This window comes from Phoca vitulina, unplaced genomic scaffold, assembly GCF_004348235.1.
Source record: "Phoca vitulina isolate PV1807 unplaced genomic scaffold, GSC_HSeal_1.0 scaffold13, whole genome shotgun sequence".
NCBI classification, from domain to species: domain Eukaryota; kingdom Metazoa; phylum Chordata; class Mammalia; order Carnivora; family Phocidae; genus Phoca; species Phoca vitulina.
Genome location: NW_022589716.1, coordinates 42,952,439 through 42,967,502, shown reverse-complemented (window position 1 = coordinate 42,967,502; position 15,064 = coordinate 42,952,439). Strand labels below are relative to the sequence as shown.

The window sequence follows — 15,064 nt, the reverse complement described above, 5'->3', positions numbered from 1 at the left end:
TTTTTTTTTTTTTAAGATTTTATTTTATTTATTTGACAGAGAGAGAGAGAGACAGCTAGAGAGGGAACACAAGCAGGCGGAGTGGGAGGGGGAGAAGCAGGCTCCTGGCTGAGCAGGGAGCCCGATGCGGGGCTCGATCCCAGGACCCTGGGATCATGACCTGAGCTGAAGGCAGACGCTTAACGACTGAGCCACCCAGGCGCCCCTTCCCAGTGTCTTTAAAAGCCATGGCTATGGCGTGGCTTCCTGACCGACTTGTTCTTCCACGAGAGCGAACGGCGGTGAGTCAGGAGCAGGAGCGGGGTGTCTAAGGCTCCACGGTAGCTGCAACCGGGTCTTCCTCAAAGAGCTAAATAAAATATTAAAAAAAAAAAAAAGGTTGAGATGGTAAATTTGATGTGTATTTTACACGTAAAAAATAGACAGTAATGGATTATAACCCACTGAATGAAATCGGAATCAATGAGTTCATACTGACAATAAATAGAAAATAAAGGGGGGAATACATTAGAATGTCAAGAGAGGAGCATCTGACTGGCTCAGTTGGTGAAGCATGTGACTCGATCTCAGGGTTGTGAGTTCAAGTCCATGTTGTGTGTGGAAATTACTTAAAAATAAAATCTTTAAAAAAAAAAGTCAATTGAGGGGCGCCTGGGTGGCTCAGTTGGTTAAGCGACTGCCTTCGGCTCAGGTCATGATCCTGGAGTCCCGGGATCGAGTCCCGCATCGGGCTCTCTGCTCGGCGGGGAGTCTGCTTCTCCCTCTGACCCTCCCCCTCTCATGCTCTCTCTCTCTCATTCTCTCTCCCAAATAAATAAATAAAATCTTTAAAAAAAAAAAAGTCAATTGATAAATGTGGAGGAAGAGGTGGAATTGGAAAATAACCATTTTTTTAAAAAAGATTTTATTTATTTATTTGACAGAGAGAGACACAGCGAGAGAGGGAACACAAGCAGGGGGAGTGGGATCCCAATAATAAATATGCTAGGGGCGCCTGGGTGTCTCCCACAGCTTGCCTAATGCAAAGGGAAAAACAGAAACCAATCAATGGAGAAAGCAGACGCGGCATTGACTGGGTGATCAATACAAACATCACTGGTAAGACTTAGTTAGATATCACATGCCCCCATATTCACACATGCCCTTAGAAGGATACAATGGCACTGATAGAATACCCTGGTTGGGGATGCATTACTTGACTTTAGTTATGAGGAAACATCAGAAAAAACCCACATTGAGAGACTGTCTATAAAACAATTGGTCTGTATTCTTCCATAATGACAGTATAATGAAAGATCAGGAAAGGCTAAGAGATCATTCCAGACTAAAGGAGGCTGAAGAGACATGATAACTGAATGCAATTCCTGATCCCAGACTGGACTGGGTATTGAAGGGTGGAAAAAAAGCTATAGCAACACTGAGGCAATTGGCAACATTGGATTATGGACTGTTATTTAGGAAGTATTGTATCAATGTTAAAATCACTGAATTTGGTAACTATATTATGGTGTATTCATTTACTGCTCACAGTACACCTCTGGGTTAAGTACAGATAAGGCCATTGGGGCACAGAGAGGCGAGATAACTTGCCCAAGACACGGGTCTGATGTGGCAGAGTTAAAATGGGAAGGCAGGTACTCCATTCCAGGTAGTCCAAGCTCATGTCCCAGAGGTAGGAGATCTCCTACACATTTTTAGGTCTGAGACGATAACTAGGTAGATCTGGGTCTTTAAAGGCTCAAGTTAGGGTAAGAAATAAATATGCTAGGGGCGCCTGGGTGCTTGAGTTGGTTAAACATCTGCCTTTGGCTTAGGGCATGATTCCCAGAGTCCAGGGATTGAGCCCCACATCAGCCTCCCTGCTCAGCAGAGAGTCTGCTTCTCCCTATCCCTCTGCTGCTCCCCCTGCTTGTGCTCTCTATCTCTCTTTCTGTCAAATAAATAAATAAAATCTTAAAAAAAAAAAAAAAGAAAGAAACGTGCTAAAAAGAGTAAAGCGTTGTACAAATATAAGGCAGGGCCATTGCTTAATTTTATATGAATAGGGTCGCCATTCATTCATTTATTGATCCAATAAATATTTATTGAGCACCTAAAGATATACATGGAGGTTAGTGGGTTCAGAACAACAGAGACAAAGTCCCTGCATCGTGGAGCTCAGCTCCAGAAAGGAAAGCAGGTGTTTAAGGGGAAATTATGTGTATGTTGGGCTCTAAAGGAGGAAATTCAGGATGTTTGGGTGTGTGTTGAGAGAAGCTGACCTTGTCTGTGGGGTCAGGGAAGTCCTCTCTAAGGAAATGACATTTTAGCTGTGACCTGAAAGGTCAGCAGTGTCTGAGAGAAGGCGTACCAGGTACAGGAAACAGCACAAGCAAAGGTCCTGAGGTAAGAGAGAGAAACTAGCACAAGAATTAGAAATTCAGAGTCACAAGCATATGATAATTTATCATACAACAGTTAACTTGCTTTCATGGAAATAAAATTCCTCATGACAGTTTTAATCCTTACTTGCTCTAATGTATCATGGCCACTAGATGTGACAGTCTTTTTTTTTTTTTTTTTAAGATTTTATTTATTCATTTGAGAGAGAGAGAAGGGGGTGCAGAGGGACAAGCAGACTCCCCGCTGAGCAAGGAGCCCGCTGCGGGGCTTGATCCCAGGACTCTGAGATCACAACCTGAGCTGAAGTGATCATGCTTAACTGGCTGAGCCACCCAGGTGTCCCATGACAGTCTTTTTTGATCACTCTAGACCTTAACTGGTTTTTGCTAAGTTTTATTTTGTGTAGATACATTCTTTACCCATATTAGTACAGTTTTAAGCACATCCTGAGGGACATATTTGGAAATGTGATGCTATTGCTACAAAGATACTGCAATACTTCAATGGAAGTTATGTGAAATTTTACCAAACAACATAAGATTTTCAGTTCCTCTGCATTCATTTCCCATCAATACTACCACTAATATTCATTAGTTAATTTTTTTTTTAAAGATTTTATTTATTTATTTGAGAGAGAGAGAATGAGAGAGAACACATGAGAGGGGGGAGGGTCAGAGGGAGAAGCAGACTCCCTGCCGAGCAGGGAGCCCGATGTGGGACTCGATCCAGGGACTCCAGGATCATGACCTGAGCCGAAGGCAGTCGCTTAACCAACTGAGCCACCCAGGCGCCCATTCATTAGTTAATTTTAACTGTAATTGTTAAATATAGTTGTTGTAGTTCATGTTCACTGCCATTCTTCAAATTACGTGTGTCACTTAGACCAGTGCTTTCCAAACTGTAATATGCATACAGATTGCTGGGGGTCCTGTTAAAATAAAGACTTTGACCAAGTTGATCTGGAATAGGGCTGAGGTTCTGCATTTTATTTTATTTTTTTAAAGATTTTATTTATTTATTTGACAGAGACACAGCGAGAGAGGGAACACAAGCAGGTGGGGAGGGAGAGGGAGAAGCAGGCTTCCTGCCGAGCAGGGAGCACAATGCGGTGCTCGATCCCAGGACCCTGGGATCATGACCTGAGCCGAAGGCAGACGCTTAACGACTGAGCCACCCAGGCGCCCCGAGGTTCTGCATTTTAAAAAAATATTTTATTACTTATTTGAGAGAGAGAGGGAGAGGGAGAGAGGGCATGTACACACAAGCAGGGAGAGGGGCAGAGGAAAAGGGAGAGGGAGGGGAAGGAATCTTAAATAGACTCCACGCTGAGTGTGGAGCCCCACACAGGGCTCCATCTCAGGACCCTGAAATCATGACCTGAGCCGAAACTAAGAGTTGGATGCTTAACTGACTGAGCCACTCAGGTGCCCCTGAGGTTCTGCATTTTTAACAAGCTCCCAGGTGATGCTGATGCTACTGGTCCAAGGACCACATTTTGAATAGTAAGAACCTAGATTAAAGACTGAAAAAAGTAATTATTTTCATTTGGTATCGTACATTCCAATTTTTAAAATGACACTGAAGTTTCAAATGCAGGATAACAAATTTAAAATTTAGTTTTGGATCATAGATAGCTTGAGGGATTTACAACGGAAATCTTTTAAAAATATTTTTTATGTTGGAGAAATTGAAACCAATGTCCAGAGGCGCTGCCAACTTATTTTAAAAATCAATAATCTATTTTTCGTAAGCATCCTCATTTAGTTTTTCTTTGAAAAACTTCTTTTTAGGGACGCCTGGTGGCTCAATCGGTTAGGTGTCTGCCTTCGGCTCAGGTCATGATCCCAGGGTCCTGGGATCGAGCCCTGTGTTGGGCTCCCTGCTCAGCGGGGAGCCTGCTTCTCCCTCTCCCTCGGCTCCTCCCCCTGCTCATATGCTCTCTCTCTCTCAAATAAATAAATAAAATCTAAAAAAAAAATAAATAAAAGATCTATTTACTTATTATTTTAGAGTGGCGGGAGAGGCAGAGGGAGAGGGAGAGAATCTCAAGCAGACTCCCAGATGAGTGCGGAGCCCTACGCAGGGCTCGATCTCACAATCCTGAGATCATGACCTGACCTGAAATCGAGAGTTGGACACTCAACAGACTGAGACACCCAGTGCCCCTCTTCAAAGAACTTCCTACTCCCTTTGAGTTTTTTTTTTTTTTTTAAAGATTTTATTTATTTATTTGACAGAGAGAGAGAGAGACAGCGAGAGCAGGAACACAAGCAGGGGGAGTGGGAGAGGGAGAAGCAGGCTTCCCGCCAAGCAGGGAGCCCGATGTGGGACTCGATCCCAGGACCCTGGGATCATGACCTGAGCCGAAGGCAGACGCTTAACGACTGAGCCACCCAGGCGCCCTCCCTTTGAGTTTTTTGAGAGCCTACGTACATAAAAAAAAAAACAAAAAACCAAAAAAACCTTTTTTTGTACATTGAATTTTCTGTATCATTTCATTTAAGCCATTCATTTTACCTAAAGCATCATACCAAGTCAGTACTAAGCTAATAAATTTAGGCCTCGGTGTGTTTGAAAGTGGAGCTTTGGCTGATATTTTAGAACCTATGTTTTTTTATTAATATCATCATAAAAGAGATCTTTGCACACTGAGTTTTTACTGGCATGATGTATCAACTCAATTTTCCCATTACATATTTAACAGTGGTTTCAAATTTATATTCAGTGTTTTTCAATATACCCAAATGTTTAACTGAAGCTGAAAAGCAGTCATATAGTTCTTGGAAGATATTTTTTAAATTCAGTAATGTCAAAGGAGATTTTGACTGCACTATTCACTATGAAGTTTAAAAAATGCTTAAAAAATATATAGAATGGTGTATAATTTTTTCAAAGAACTTTGATTACAATGTTACATTTCCCCCATATACTTTCTTTTTTTTTTGAGATTTTATTTATTTGACAGAGAGAGACACAGCAAGAGAGGGAACACAAGCAGGGAGAGTGAGAGAGGGAGAAGCAGGCTTCCCGCTGAGCAGGGACCCTGATGCAGGGCTCGATCCCAGGACCCTGGGATCATGACCTGAGCCGAAGGCAGATGCTTAACCATCTGAGCCACCCAGGCGCCTTACATTTCCTCCATATACTTGCACCATTGTTATATTACTGGCTTCTCAAATTATTTAAATTTAAAAAAAAATTTTTTTTTTTAAGATTTTGTTTATTTGACACAGAGAGAGAGAGAGCACAAGCAGGGGTAACGGCAGGCAGAGGGAGAGGGAGAAACAGGCTCTCTGCTGAGCAGGGAGCCCGATGCGGGGCTCGATCCCAGGACCCTGGGATCATGACCTGAGCTGAAGGCAGTTGCTTAACTGACTGAGCCACCCAGGCGCCCTGTGGCTTCTCAAATTATTTTTGTCAAGTTCTGTGTCTGTATTTTATTAAAAATTTTAAATAACTGGGGTGTCTGGCTGGCTCCGTCAGATGAGGGTCCAACTCTTGGTTTCTTTCTTTCTTTCTTAAGATTTTATTTATTTATTTATTTATTTATTTGAGAGAGAGAGGGAGGGAGAGCACAGAGGGAGAGTGAGAGGGAGAAGCAGACTCCCCACTGAGCAGAGAGCCCAATGTGGGGCTCAATCCCAGGACCCTGAGATCATGCCCTGAGCTAAAGGCAGATGTTTAACTGACTGAGCCACCCAGGTGCCCCCAACTTTTGGTTTCCACTTGGGTCATGATCTTGGGGTTGTGGGATTAAGCCACGTGTCAGGCTCCATACTCAGTGGGGAGTCTGCTTGAGATTCTCTCTCTTACCCTCTGTTCCTCTCCCACTGGTGCTCTCTCTCTCTCAAACAAACAACAAATAAATCTTTTTTTTTTAAGATTTTATTTATTTATTTGACAGAGAGAGACACAGCGAGAGAGGGAACACAAGCAGGGGGAGTGGGAGAGGGAGAAGCAGGCTTCCCCCAGAGCAGAGAGCCCAATTCGGGGCTCGATCCCAGGACCCTGGGACCACGACCGGAGCCAAAAGCAGACACTTAACGACTGAGTCAACCAGGCGCCCCAATAAATAAATCTTTTTAAAAAGCTTAAATAACTTTCTCTAGTGTGACAAAAATTCCCCAAAATGTTCACATATACAAGTATTTGAGTTTAGGAGCACCTGGGTGGCTCAGTTGGTTGAACGTCCAACTCTTGATCTCAGCTCAGGTCTTGAGTTCATGCCCCATGTTAGTCTCCACGCTAGGCCTGGAGCCTACTTTAAAAAAAAGTATTTGAGTTTAGAAATCTACAAATTGAATCATAATTATTATCTGTGCTGCATATGTACATTAGGTATTGAATCTAAAATAATGAGTAACGTCTAGCACATTAAGGTAAGCTTATTCCAAAATAAATCTTTTTTTAAAAATATTTTTATTTATTTATTTTGGGGGGGAGGGGCAGAGGGAGAGGGGGAGAGAGAATCTCAAGCAGACTCCCACTGAGTACAGAGGCCAATGCGGGGCTCAATCCCATAACCTTGAGATCATGACTTGAGCTGAAACCACGAGTCAGATGCTTAACTGACTGAGCCACCCAGGTGCCCCCCAAAATATGTCTTTTATAATACCTGCTAACATTTTAATAATTGGGTTTTATATTTATCCCCTGAGTAAGGTGTAATAGTTTTTTGGTGTTATTTGATTTTGCATAAATGTTCTTCCACAGTGTTACCAAATGTTGCCTAATGAATAATATTCCAATTTCCACACTCTTAAAAGTAACTGGGTAAGTGTCTGAGTGCTAGATATTACCTCACCAAGAGCAGAATCATTTATATAATGTTTTCAACAGGAGCACACCAATATTTTTTCCCATTTTATACAGTCTCTATCCTGGAACACTACCTTTCACTGTGTCCCATGTATCTCTGATGTTCTTTTCAGTGTTTTCCCTTCTTTTCTCTTTCTGTGCTTTAATCTGGATACTTTCTGTTGTCCATCTTTCAGTTCACTAATCTTCTGTTCTGCTGTTTCTAATCTGCTATGAATTACATCAAATGAATTTTTTTTTTTAAAGATTTTTTGTTTTTTAAGTAATTTCTACATCCAATGTGGGGCTTGAATTTACAACCCTGAAATCAAGAGTTGCATGCTCTAATGATTGAGCCAGCCAGGCACCCCTAAATGAAGTCTTTATTTATTTATTTTTTTAAGATACATTTATTTATCTGAGAAAGAGAGAGAAAGAGAAAGAGAGAGAGGTAGAGGGAGAGGGAGAGAGTCCTAAGTAGACTCCGTGCTGAGTGCAGAGCTGGATACGGGGCTCTATCTCAGGACCCAGCTAAAACCAAGAGTTGGACACTTACCCGACTGCACCACCTAGGTGCCCCATGAATTCTTCTTAATAATAATTTTATTAAGGCATATTATACATACAATAAACTGCACCTATTTATAAACTGCACAATTTGATGAACTTTGACATAGGTATATACCCATGAAACCACTGCCATAATCAAGATTCAGATCATTCTCATCACCTCCAAAACTTTCTTTGTGCTCTTTTACTCCTCATCTTTTTCTCCATATCTGTCCTAGGCAATCATTGATATGTTGTCACTGTAGATTAGTTTGCATTTTCTAGAATTTTATATGGAATTATACAATATGTATTCTTTTGTTTTTAGCTCTGTTGCTCAGTATAATGATTTTGAGATTCATCCCCATAGTTGAGTGTATTGGTAGTTCGTTCCTTTTTTTTTTTTCAAGATTTTATTAATTTATTTGACAGAGAGAGAGAGCATGAACCGTGGGGAGGAGAAGAGGGGCAGAGGGAGAGTGAGACACAGCCTCCGCGCTGAGCAGGGAGCCTGATGCAGGACTCAATCCCAGGACCCTGGGAATCAAGACCTGAGCTAAAGGCAGACACTTAACCGACTGAGCCACCCAGGCGCCCCTAGTTCATTTCTTTTAACGGCTGAGTAGTATAGATTTACTATAATTTGTTCAACCATTCACCTGTTGATGGGAATTTGAGTTGCTTCCAGTGTTTTGATACGGGGAATAGAGCTGCTACAGGTATTCTCGTACAAGTCTTGGTATGGGTGTATAAAACGTTTTCATTTCTCTTGGGTAAATACTTATATTTTTTGAGGTGTCTTTTTGGGGTGTCCACTCAGCTGTACTATAGTCTCCAGTTATTTTACACGATTCAATAGTAATCTAAGTGTTGCTATGAAGGCATTTTTGTAGATATGACTAAAGTCCTTAATCAGTTGACTTTAAGAAAGGGAGATTATCTTGGAGAATCTGGTTTGGCCTGATTGAATTAGTGGAAAGTCCTTAAAAACAGAGTTGAGTTTCTCCTGAAGAAGAAATACTGCCTTGGGGTAGCAGTTTCAGCCCTTGTCCGAGAGTTCCAGTCTGCCCTTCCTGATAGCCTGCCCTATGAATTTCAAATTTGCTTAACCAGCCCTTTTCCCCACCCCTAATTGCATAAATCAATTTCTCCAAATAAATCCTTTTTTTTTTTTTAAGATTTTATTTATTTATTTGACAGAGAGAGGCACAGTGAGAGAGGGAACACAAGCAGGGGGAGTGGGAGAAGGAGAAGCAGGCTTCCCGCCGAGCAGGGAGCCCGATGCGGGGCTCGATTCCAGGACCCTGGGATCATGACCTGAGCCGAAGGCAGACACTTAACGACTGAGCCACCCAGGCGCCCCGAATCTTTTTTTTTTTAAAGATTTTATTTATTTATTTGACAGAGAAAGACACAGTGAGAGAGGGAACACAAGGAGGGGGAGTGGGAGAGGGAGAAGCAGGCTTCCCCCATAGCAGGGAGCCTAATGCAGGGCTCGATCCCAGGACCCTGGGATCACGACCTGAGCCGAAGGCAGACGCTTAACGACTGAGCCACCCAGGCGCCCAAGAGGAACAAAATCTTAAGTTGAGTTTTCTGAATTGGTTCTGGGTTTTCTTGAATTGGCTCTCTAACCTGGTTTAAATCTAAAGGCACTAATGACTATTTTCAGTGGTAAAGAGGGTACTGGTAGTAGTCCATAGCATGATGAGGTACTGGATACTCCTAATCAAATACCTATAGAAAGGGAGGTCCTGAGTGACCATGTATTTTCTACCTTAGGATATTTTAGTCATATTAAGGAATATAATGGGATTGGCTGGTTGCTCCTAACTGCACTGAAGAAAATGGGGAAAGAAAAGGATGAGCTCAGGCCTTCAGTCCCCAGCCCAACCTATGCATAGATGACTTGAAAGCTTCTGTATCTGCCTTGAAATAAACCCTTAGAGCCAAGAGTTCTGAAAACCAAACTCAGAGCCTCATTCAAGTGGCTAATAGAGATGCTGCTTAGAGTCTGTGGCAGACCCCCTGAATCACAGTGCAGAACCTTAGGATTTTGGAGCAAAGCCCTGCCATCATCTACAGATAACTGCCCGCCTTTTGAGAAACACCTTTTGGCTTGCTACTGAGCCCTAGTAGAGACTGAATGCTTGACTATGGGCCATCAAGTTTCCATGTGACCTGAGCTGCCTATCATGAACTAGGTGTTATCTGACCAACTAGGCTATAAAGTTGTGCATAAATGGCAACACTCCATTATCAGTGAAGTGGTATATATGAGACTGGGCTTGAATGGGCACTGAAGTGTATAAACAAGTTGTATAAGGAAGTGGCCCAAATGTCCATGGCCCCTACTCTTACCTGGGGAAGAGAAAACTTATTCTTGGTTTATAGCCTTGTGTACAAAGGTTCTGCACAATATGCAAGCACTGGGTGAAAATGGACTGCTGTAGTACTACAGTTCCTTTCTGGGAGAGTCTTGAAGAATAATAGCCTAGGAAAAGCCTCCTGGTTGTCAGAACTTCAAGCGCTGCACCTGGTTGCTCATTTTGTCTGGAAGAAGAAATGGCCAGAAGCTCTGCTGGTCTGGAGGTCTTGGTTCCAAAGGAAAGAATGCTTCCACCAGAAGACATAACAATGATTTTCTTGAATTGGAAACTGAGACTGTCATCTGGGCACTTTGGGTATCTCATGCCTCTGAATCAACAGGCAAAGAATGGAGTTCCTTATTATGCTAAGTGAAATAAGTCAGACAGAGAAAGACAAATATATGATTTCACTTACATGTGGCATCTAAAAAAAAATAAGAATGAATGAACAAACAAACAAAAGCAGGAACAGACCTATAAATTGGGTTCCCTTAGGGAAGGGTGGTGGGGAATGGGCAAAATGAGTGAAGGGGAGTGGGAGATACAGACTTCCAGTTATGAAATGAGTAAATCACAGAGATGAAAGGTACAGAATAGGGAATATAGTCAATGGAGTTGAAATGGTGTTGTATGGTGACAGATGGTAGCTACACTTGCGGTGAGCATAGCATAGTATACAGACTTGTCGAATCACTATGTTTTACACCTGAAACTAATGTAAGAAGGGAGTTCCTGTATTGGCTGGGGTGACTGATCCTGATTACCAAGGGAGAAATTTAACTGCTGCTACACAGTGGAGATGTCTTAATAATAGTCAACTATATATTGCAGTATTAAGTTACAGGATGTCAGAAGCAGAAAGGGAACATCACCTAACGACTTTGCATCCTCTTTTGGGGAAAGTTATGTGTTTTCGGTTGTATGCAGGTTAGTTGTATCATATTAGGGGGAAGTATGACTTTGTTATTGTCTTTATCTGGAGCTTAAGTATATTTAAGGAGATGTGTAGGAGTGGGATTGCTGGGTCATCAGACTTTTTAATTCTAGCTATTCTAATGAGAGTGTAGTGGTATATCATGGTAGTTTTAATTAGCAAATCCCTGGATTTGCTAAAGATGTTGAGCATCTTTTTATTGTTTATTGGCCATTTTTATCTTCTTTGGTGAAGTGTTTACTAAAACCTGTGCTCATTGTTTTATTGGATTGTCTTTTTATCACTCAGTTATAAGAGTTCTTCATATATTCTGGATAGAAGTCTTTTGTCAGATATATTGTATTGCAAATTCTCCCTCCCATCTGTGGCTTGCCTTTTCATTTTCTTAATGGTGTCTTTTTAAATTTAAAATATTTTTAAATTTCGATGTTCAACTTACAAACCATTTCTTTTTGTGCCCTAAGAAATCTTTGCCTATTTCGAGATCACTAAAGATTTTTTCCATGTTTTCTTCTAGAAATTTACTTTAGTTAGTTAATTAATTAATTAATTTTAAGTAGACTCGACGCCCAGTGTGGAGTCCAACACCGGGCTTCAACCCACAGCCCTGGGATCAAGACTTGAGCTGAAATCAAGAGTCAGATGCTCAACTGACTGAGCCACCCAGGCGCCCCCAAATTTATAGTTTCAGCTTTCATGTTTAGAATCCATTTTTAGTTTCCTCAGGAGCCTCCTCCAGTGCTCCTGAGGTCCATTAATGCATCCCATCAACCTTAAATCTAAAAGTCAACCTTGCCACCTCCCTAGCCTTCACTCTTCATCCAGTCTATCAAGTCCTGTTTCTAAGAAGTGCTCTTCTCTACCACCACCAGTTTACCTTGCCTTGACCATAACAGCAGCCTCCTAACTGGCCCCTCTGTACCAACCGTGAGCCCCCTCCAGATCACTCTTCCTACTGCTATCCAAATGATGGTTTAAAAATACAAGTAATGAAAAATCCTCACTGGCTTCCCAGATTCTCAAATTATAGTCTCAAATCCTTACCTCAATTATTGCCTACCTTTTCCTACACTCAACCCCACATTCAGTGGTCTTTCAGCGCGCCATTCTGGCCATGCCAAGCTCTCACCTGTTGGACCTTGTTAACTCTTTTCAAGTTGTCCTTTGGATTCCAGCCTGCATATCCTTGACTAAGCACCTCCACCCAACCCTCCCAGGTTCTCTTAGCACCATGTACCCCCCCAGAAGAGATCTTACTAATAACAAGTTTTAATGTTGTGTGTTTCTCCCTTTAACGTTGTCCTCCACCAGATTTAACTTCAAAAGGCTAGGGACGCCTTTATTTCCATAACGTTCTCCGAGCAAGTGGAACAGGGCCTACCACACGTAAGAAGCCTCACTACATAAGTGAGAAACGAATAACTGAATTAGAAAAATGGGATAATAAAGAGATAGGCCGATAGCTGCTTGTGGTCCCTTCAGTGGTAATGCTGGACGGTAAATAGTAACAGTCTCGGTCCTTTTTGCAGCAGCGAACGAAAACCTGTTAGATGGGAGAAAGAAGGCAGGTCTTTAGATCAAGGTAGGGAGAACAGGTGTGTGATCCCGTACAACGGCCAGAAGTGCGCTCAAGCCTGCGTCGCGCTCGAGCCTCGTTCCCCAGGAAAAGGGGCCAGATTGGAGGCTTTGGTTTCAGACGACTAACGCCAGGAGGAGCCCACCCGAAGCAGCATAGCATCACCTGCACCGGTTCGTCTCAAAAGCCCAGCCACCGCGTGGGTGGGCGGGGCCACGCCTTCCGGGGGCCGCCCCGCCCCCTGAAGCGTGCGCGCGCCCGCCGCCGCCTCACGCGTGCGCGGCTGGCTGGGGGCGGAGGTTGTGGGCGGTGGCGGCGGGCGCGCGCGCTCTCGCTCCCTCGCGCCGGTTCGCGCTCCCGCGCCGGGGCTGAAGCGGCAGTGGCGGCGGCTGCGGCGGCTGAGGCGGCGCGGGGGGAGGGTCGGGAGGGGGGTGGTTGGGGGGGGATGGACCCGGCGCGGCGGCCGCAGCGGCAGGAGCCGGCGCTTGAGCTCGAGCCACGGCGCTGGCGGAGACGCCGGCTGCTCCTCCCCTCCCCGCCGGTGAGTGAGTGCCCCCGCCCCGGATGCTGGCGGCGGCCGCGGCCCCTCAGCCCCTCCGCCTCGGGTGGGGAGAGTCGTGAGGGGAGCGTGGCCAGGCGGCGTCGCCGACGCTGGCCCGGCTTCCCGCTCGCGGCCTGGCGTCGTTCGGACCCTTGGTCGCCCCCGTTCGGGGCTGGAGCTCCGGGCCTAGGACTCGTCCTCCGGCATCCCGCCGGGCCTTTTTCTTTCCCAGCTCGTTCCGCTGTCATTTCGACCCTGGGGCTTCTCTCCCCACCCCCACCCTTCGCCCCCTTTTCAGCGCGCCCCCCCTCCAGGGCCGAGGGGAGGGAGGGGCGTGTGAGGAGTTGGGCCGGGGCCTGAGGGACTGTTTGGGAGTAGACTGTGGTGGAGGTCTGGGGTCCTACGAGCCCTCGCTCGTCCTGGTGTCCCCAGAACTTGGCCACTGGGGCTCAGCCATTGCCACCTGAAACCAGTTTTGCACCTTTTGTTTTGATTTTGAACTTGTCGTTTGATGGGAGGAAGGAGCCCGCTGTACTGGGAACGGGGGAAAATAGGTGCTGTATGGTGGGTTGTGAGTCTAGGCTGGCTGGGCTTGGTCTAAGAGTGCCTTTTATTAATCCTTTTAGGAAGGGAAAAGGGGGCTCAGTGAGTTGCCTCTTCCCTAAAGGGCCAGAGATCCGTTTATAGCTTGCAAACCCCTGCTTTTTTTCATTCTAAGCAGAGGTGTGTGTAATGTTGGTCCAGTTGTTGGTTTGGCTCATCCCTTAACAACATTGATGGTGAGGTGAATCTGCAGCAGAGTTTCTTGAAGCAGCCCACTTGAGCTGTTGACTAATTTTCCCCCTTTTCTTTGGTGACACCATACATATGAGTGTTGGTAGATTCTAGTCAAAGCTTTTGCGGGCTGCCTTTTCATCCTGACTTGTCACAGAGGAAGGGAAGATGAAAACACACACTCTAATCCAAAATGGTTGCTGTAAGTCTTACATACTCATAAGCATCTCCATGAAAGGTCTCTGCATTCCTAAATTAGCTAATTCTTAAAAAAAAAAAAAAAAAAATTCAGGGCTTAAAAAGCAGGTAGCTGCTTTAGAATAAAACTTTGATATGTTTATGTCTTCTGACCAGTATGTTACATTTTGGGAGTGATTGGTTAAACCAGATCCTTGTCTTTGAAGTACCTGTGTATAGAAATTGTTGCAAAGGGGTGCCTGGGTGGCTCAGTTGGTTAAGTCTGCCTTCGGCTCACGTCATGATCCCAGAGTGCTGGGATCGAGCCCTGCATCGGGCTCCCTGCTCCGCGGGGAGCCTGCTTCTCCCTCTGCCTGCCGCCCCCCCTGCTTGTGTTCCCTCTCTCACTGTGTCTTTCAAGTAAATAAATAAAATCTTAAAAAAAAAAAAAAAAAAGAAATTGTTGCAAAGCCTGGAGGAAAGAACCTTATGAAAATGTTAATGACAAGATTCCTCCAGGGGCTAGATACGTTTTTTTCTCCATTTGTAGATTAGAACAGTGAGACTGGAATTGTGAGTAGGTGGTAGTTTTACTAGTGTCCTGTAACACACCATGCTTATAGGTGGGATTTTAACTATATCTCGTCCTCTACCAACAGAGTTGGCTTGTATTTTTTTTGAAATCACACACCCACTCTCTGGCTAGTATAGAAGGATTAAAAAGCTGCTTCTGGTCTGTGGGCGGTAACCTTTTAATTTCTAAAGAGTTTTCAGTTGCTTACAGAATAGATTGCTGATCAGCATAGGAAAAATTTAGATACTAAAATTTCATTAACATGTGATCAAGGTCTGTTATAATTATGAGCATTAAGATTTGGCATGGTGTGGGTGCTGTGTACTATGTATAGGAAATTAGATTTCTCAGAGTATTTGCATCTTAAGATAAATAGAAGCGCAGTCAGCTG

General features: G+C 44.0%; 1 protein-coding gene across 5 annotated transcripts in view; it reads left to right on the top strand.

Moving 5' to 3' along the window:
- The first annotated feature begins 13,053 nt into the window (after window positions 1-13,053).
- Window positions 13,054-15,064, top strand: part of TMCC1 (transmembrane and coiled-coil domain family 1) — a 258,804-nt gene continuing 256,793 nt past the window's right edge. For all 5 annotated transcript variants that reach the window (XM_032411983.1, XM_032411978.1, XM_032411982.1 and 2 more), the window contains exon 1: window positions 13,054-13,148. The gene's annotated coding sequence lies outside the window, so the exon portion shown is untranslated. The remainder of the gene's footprint in view (window positions 13,149-15,064) is intronic.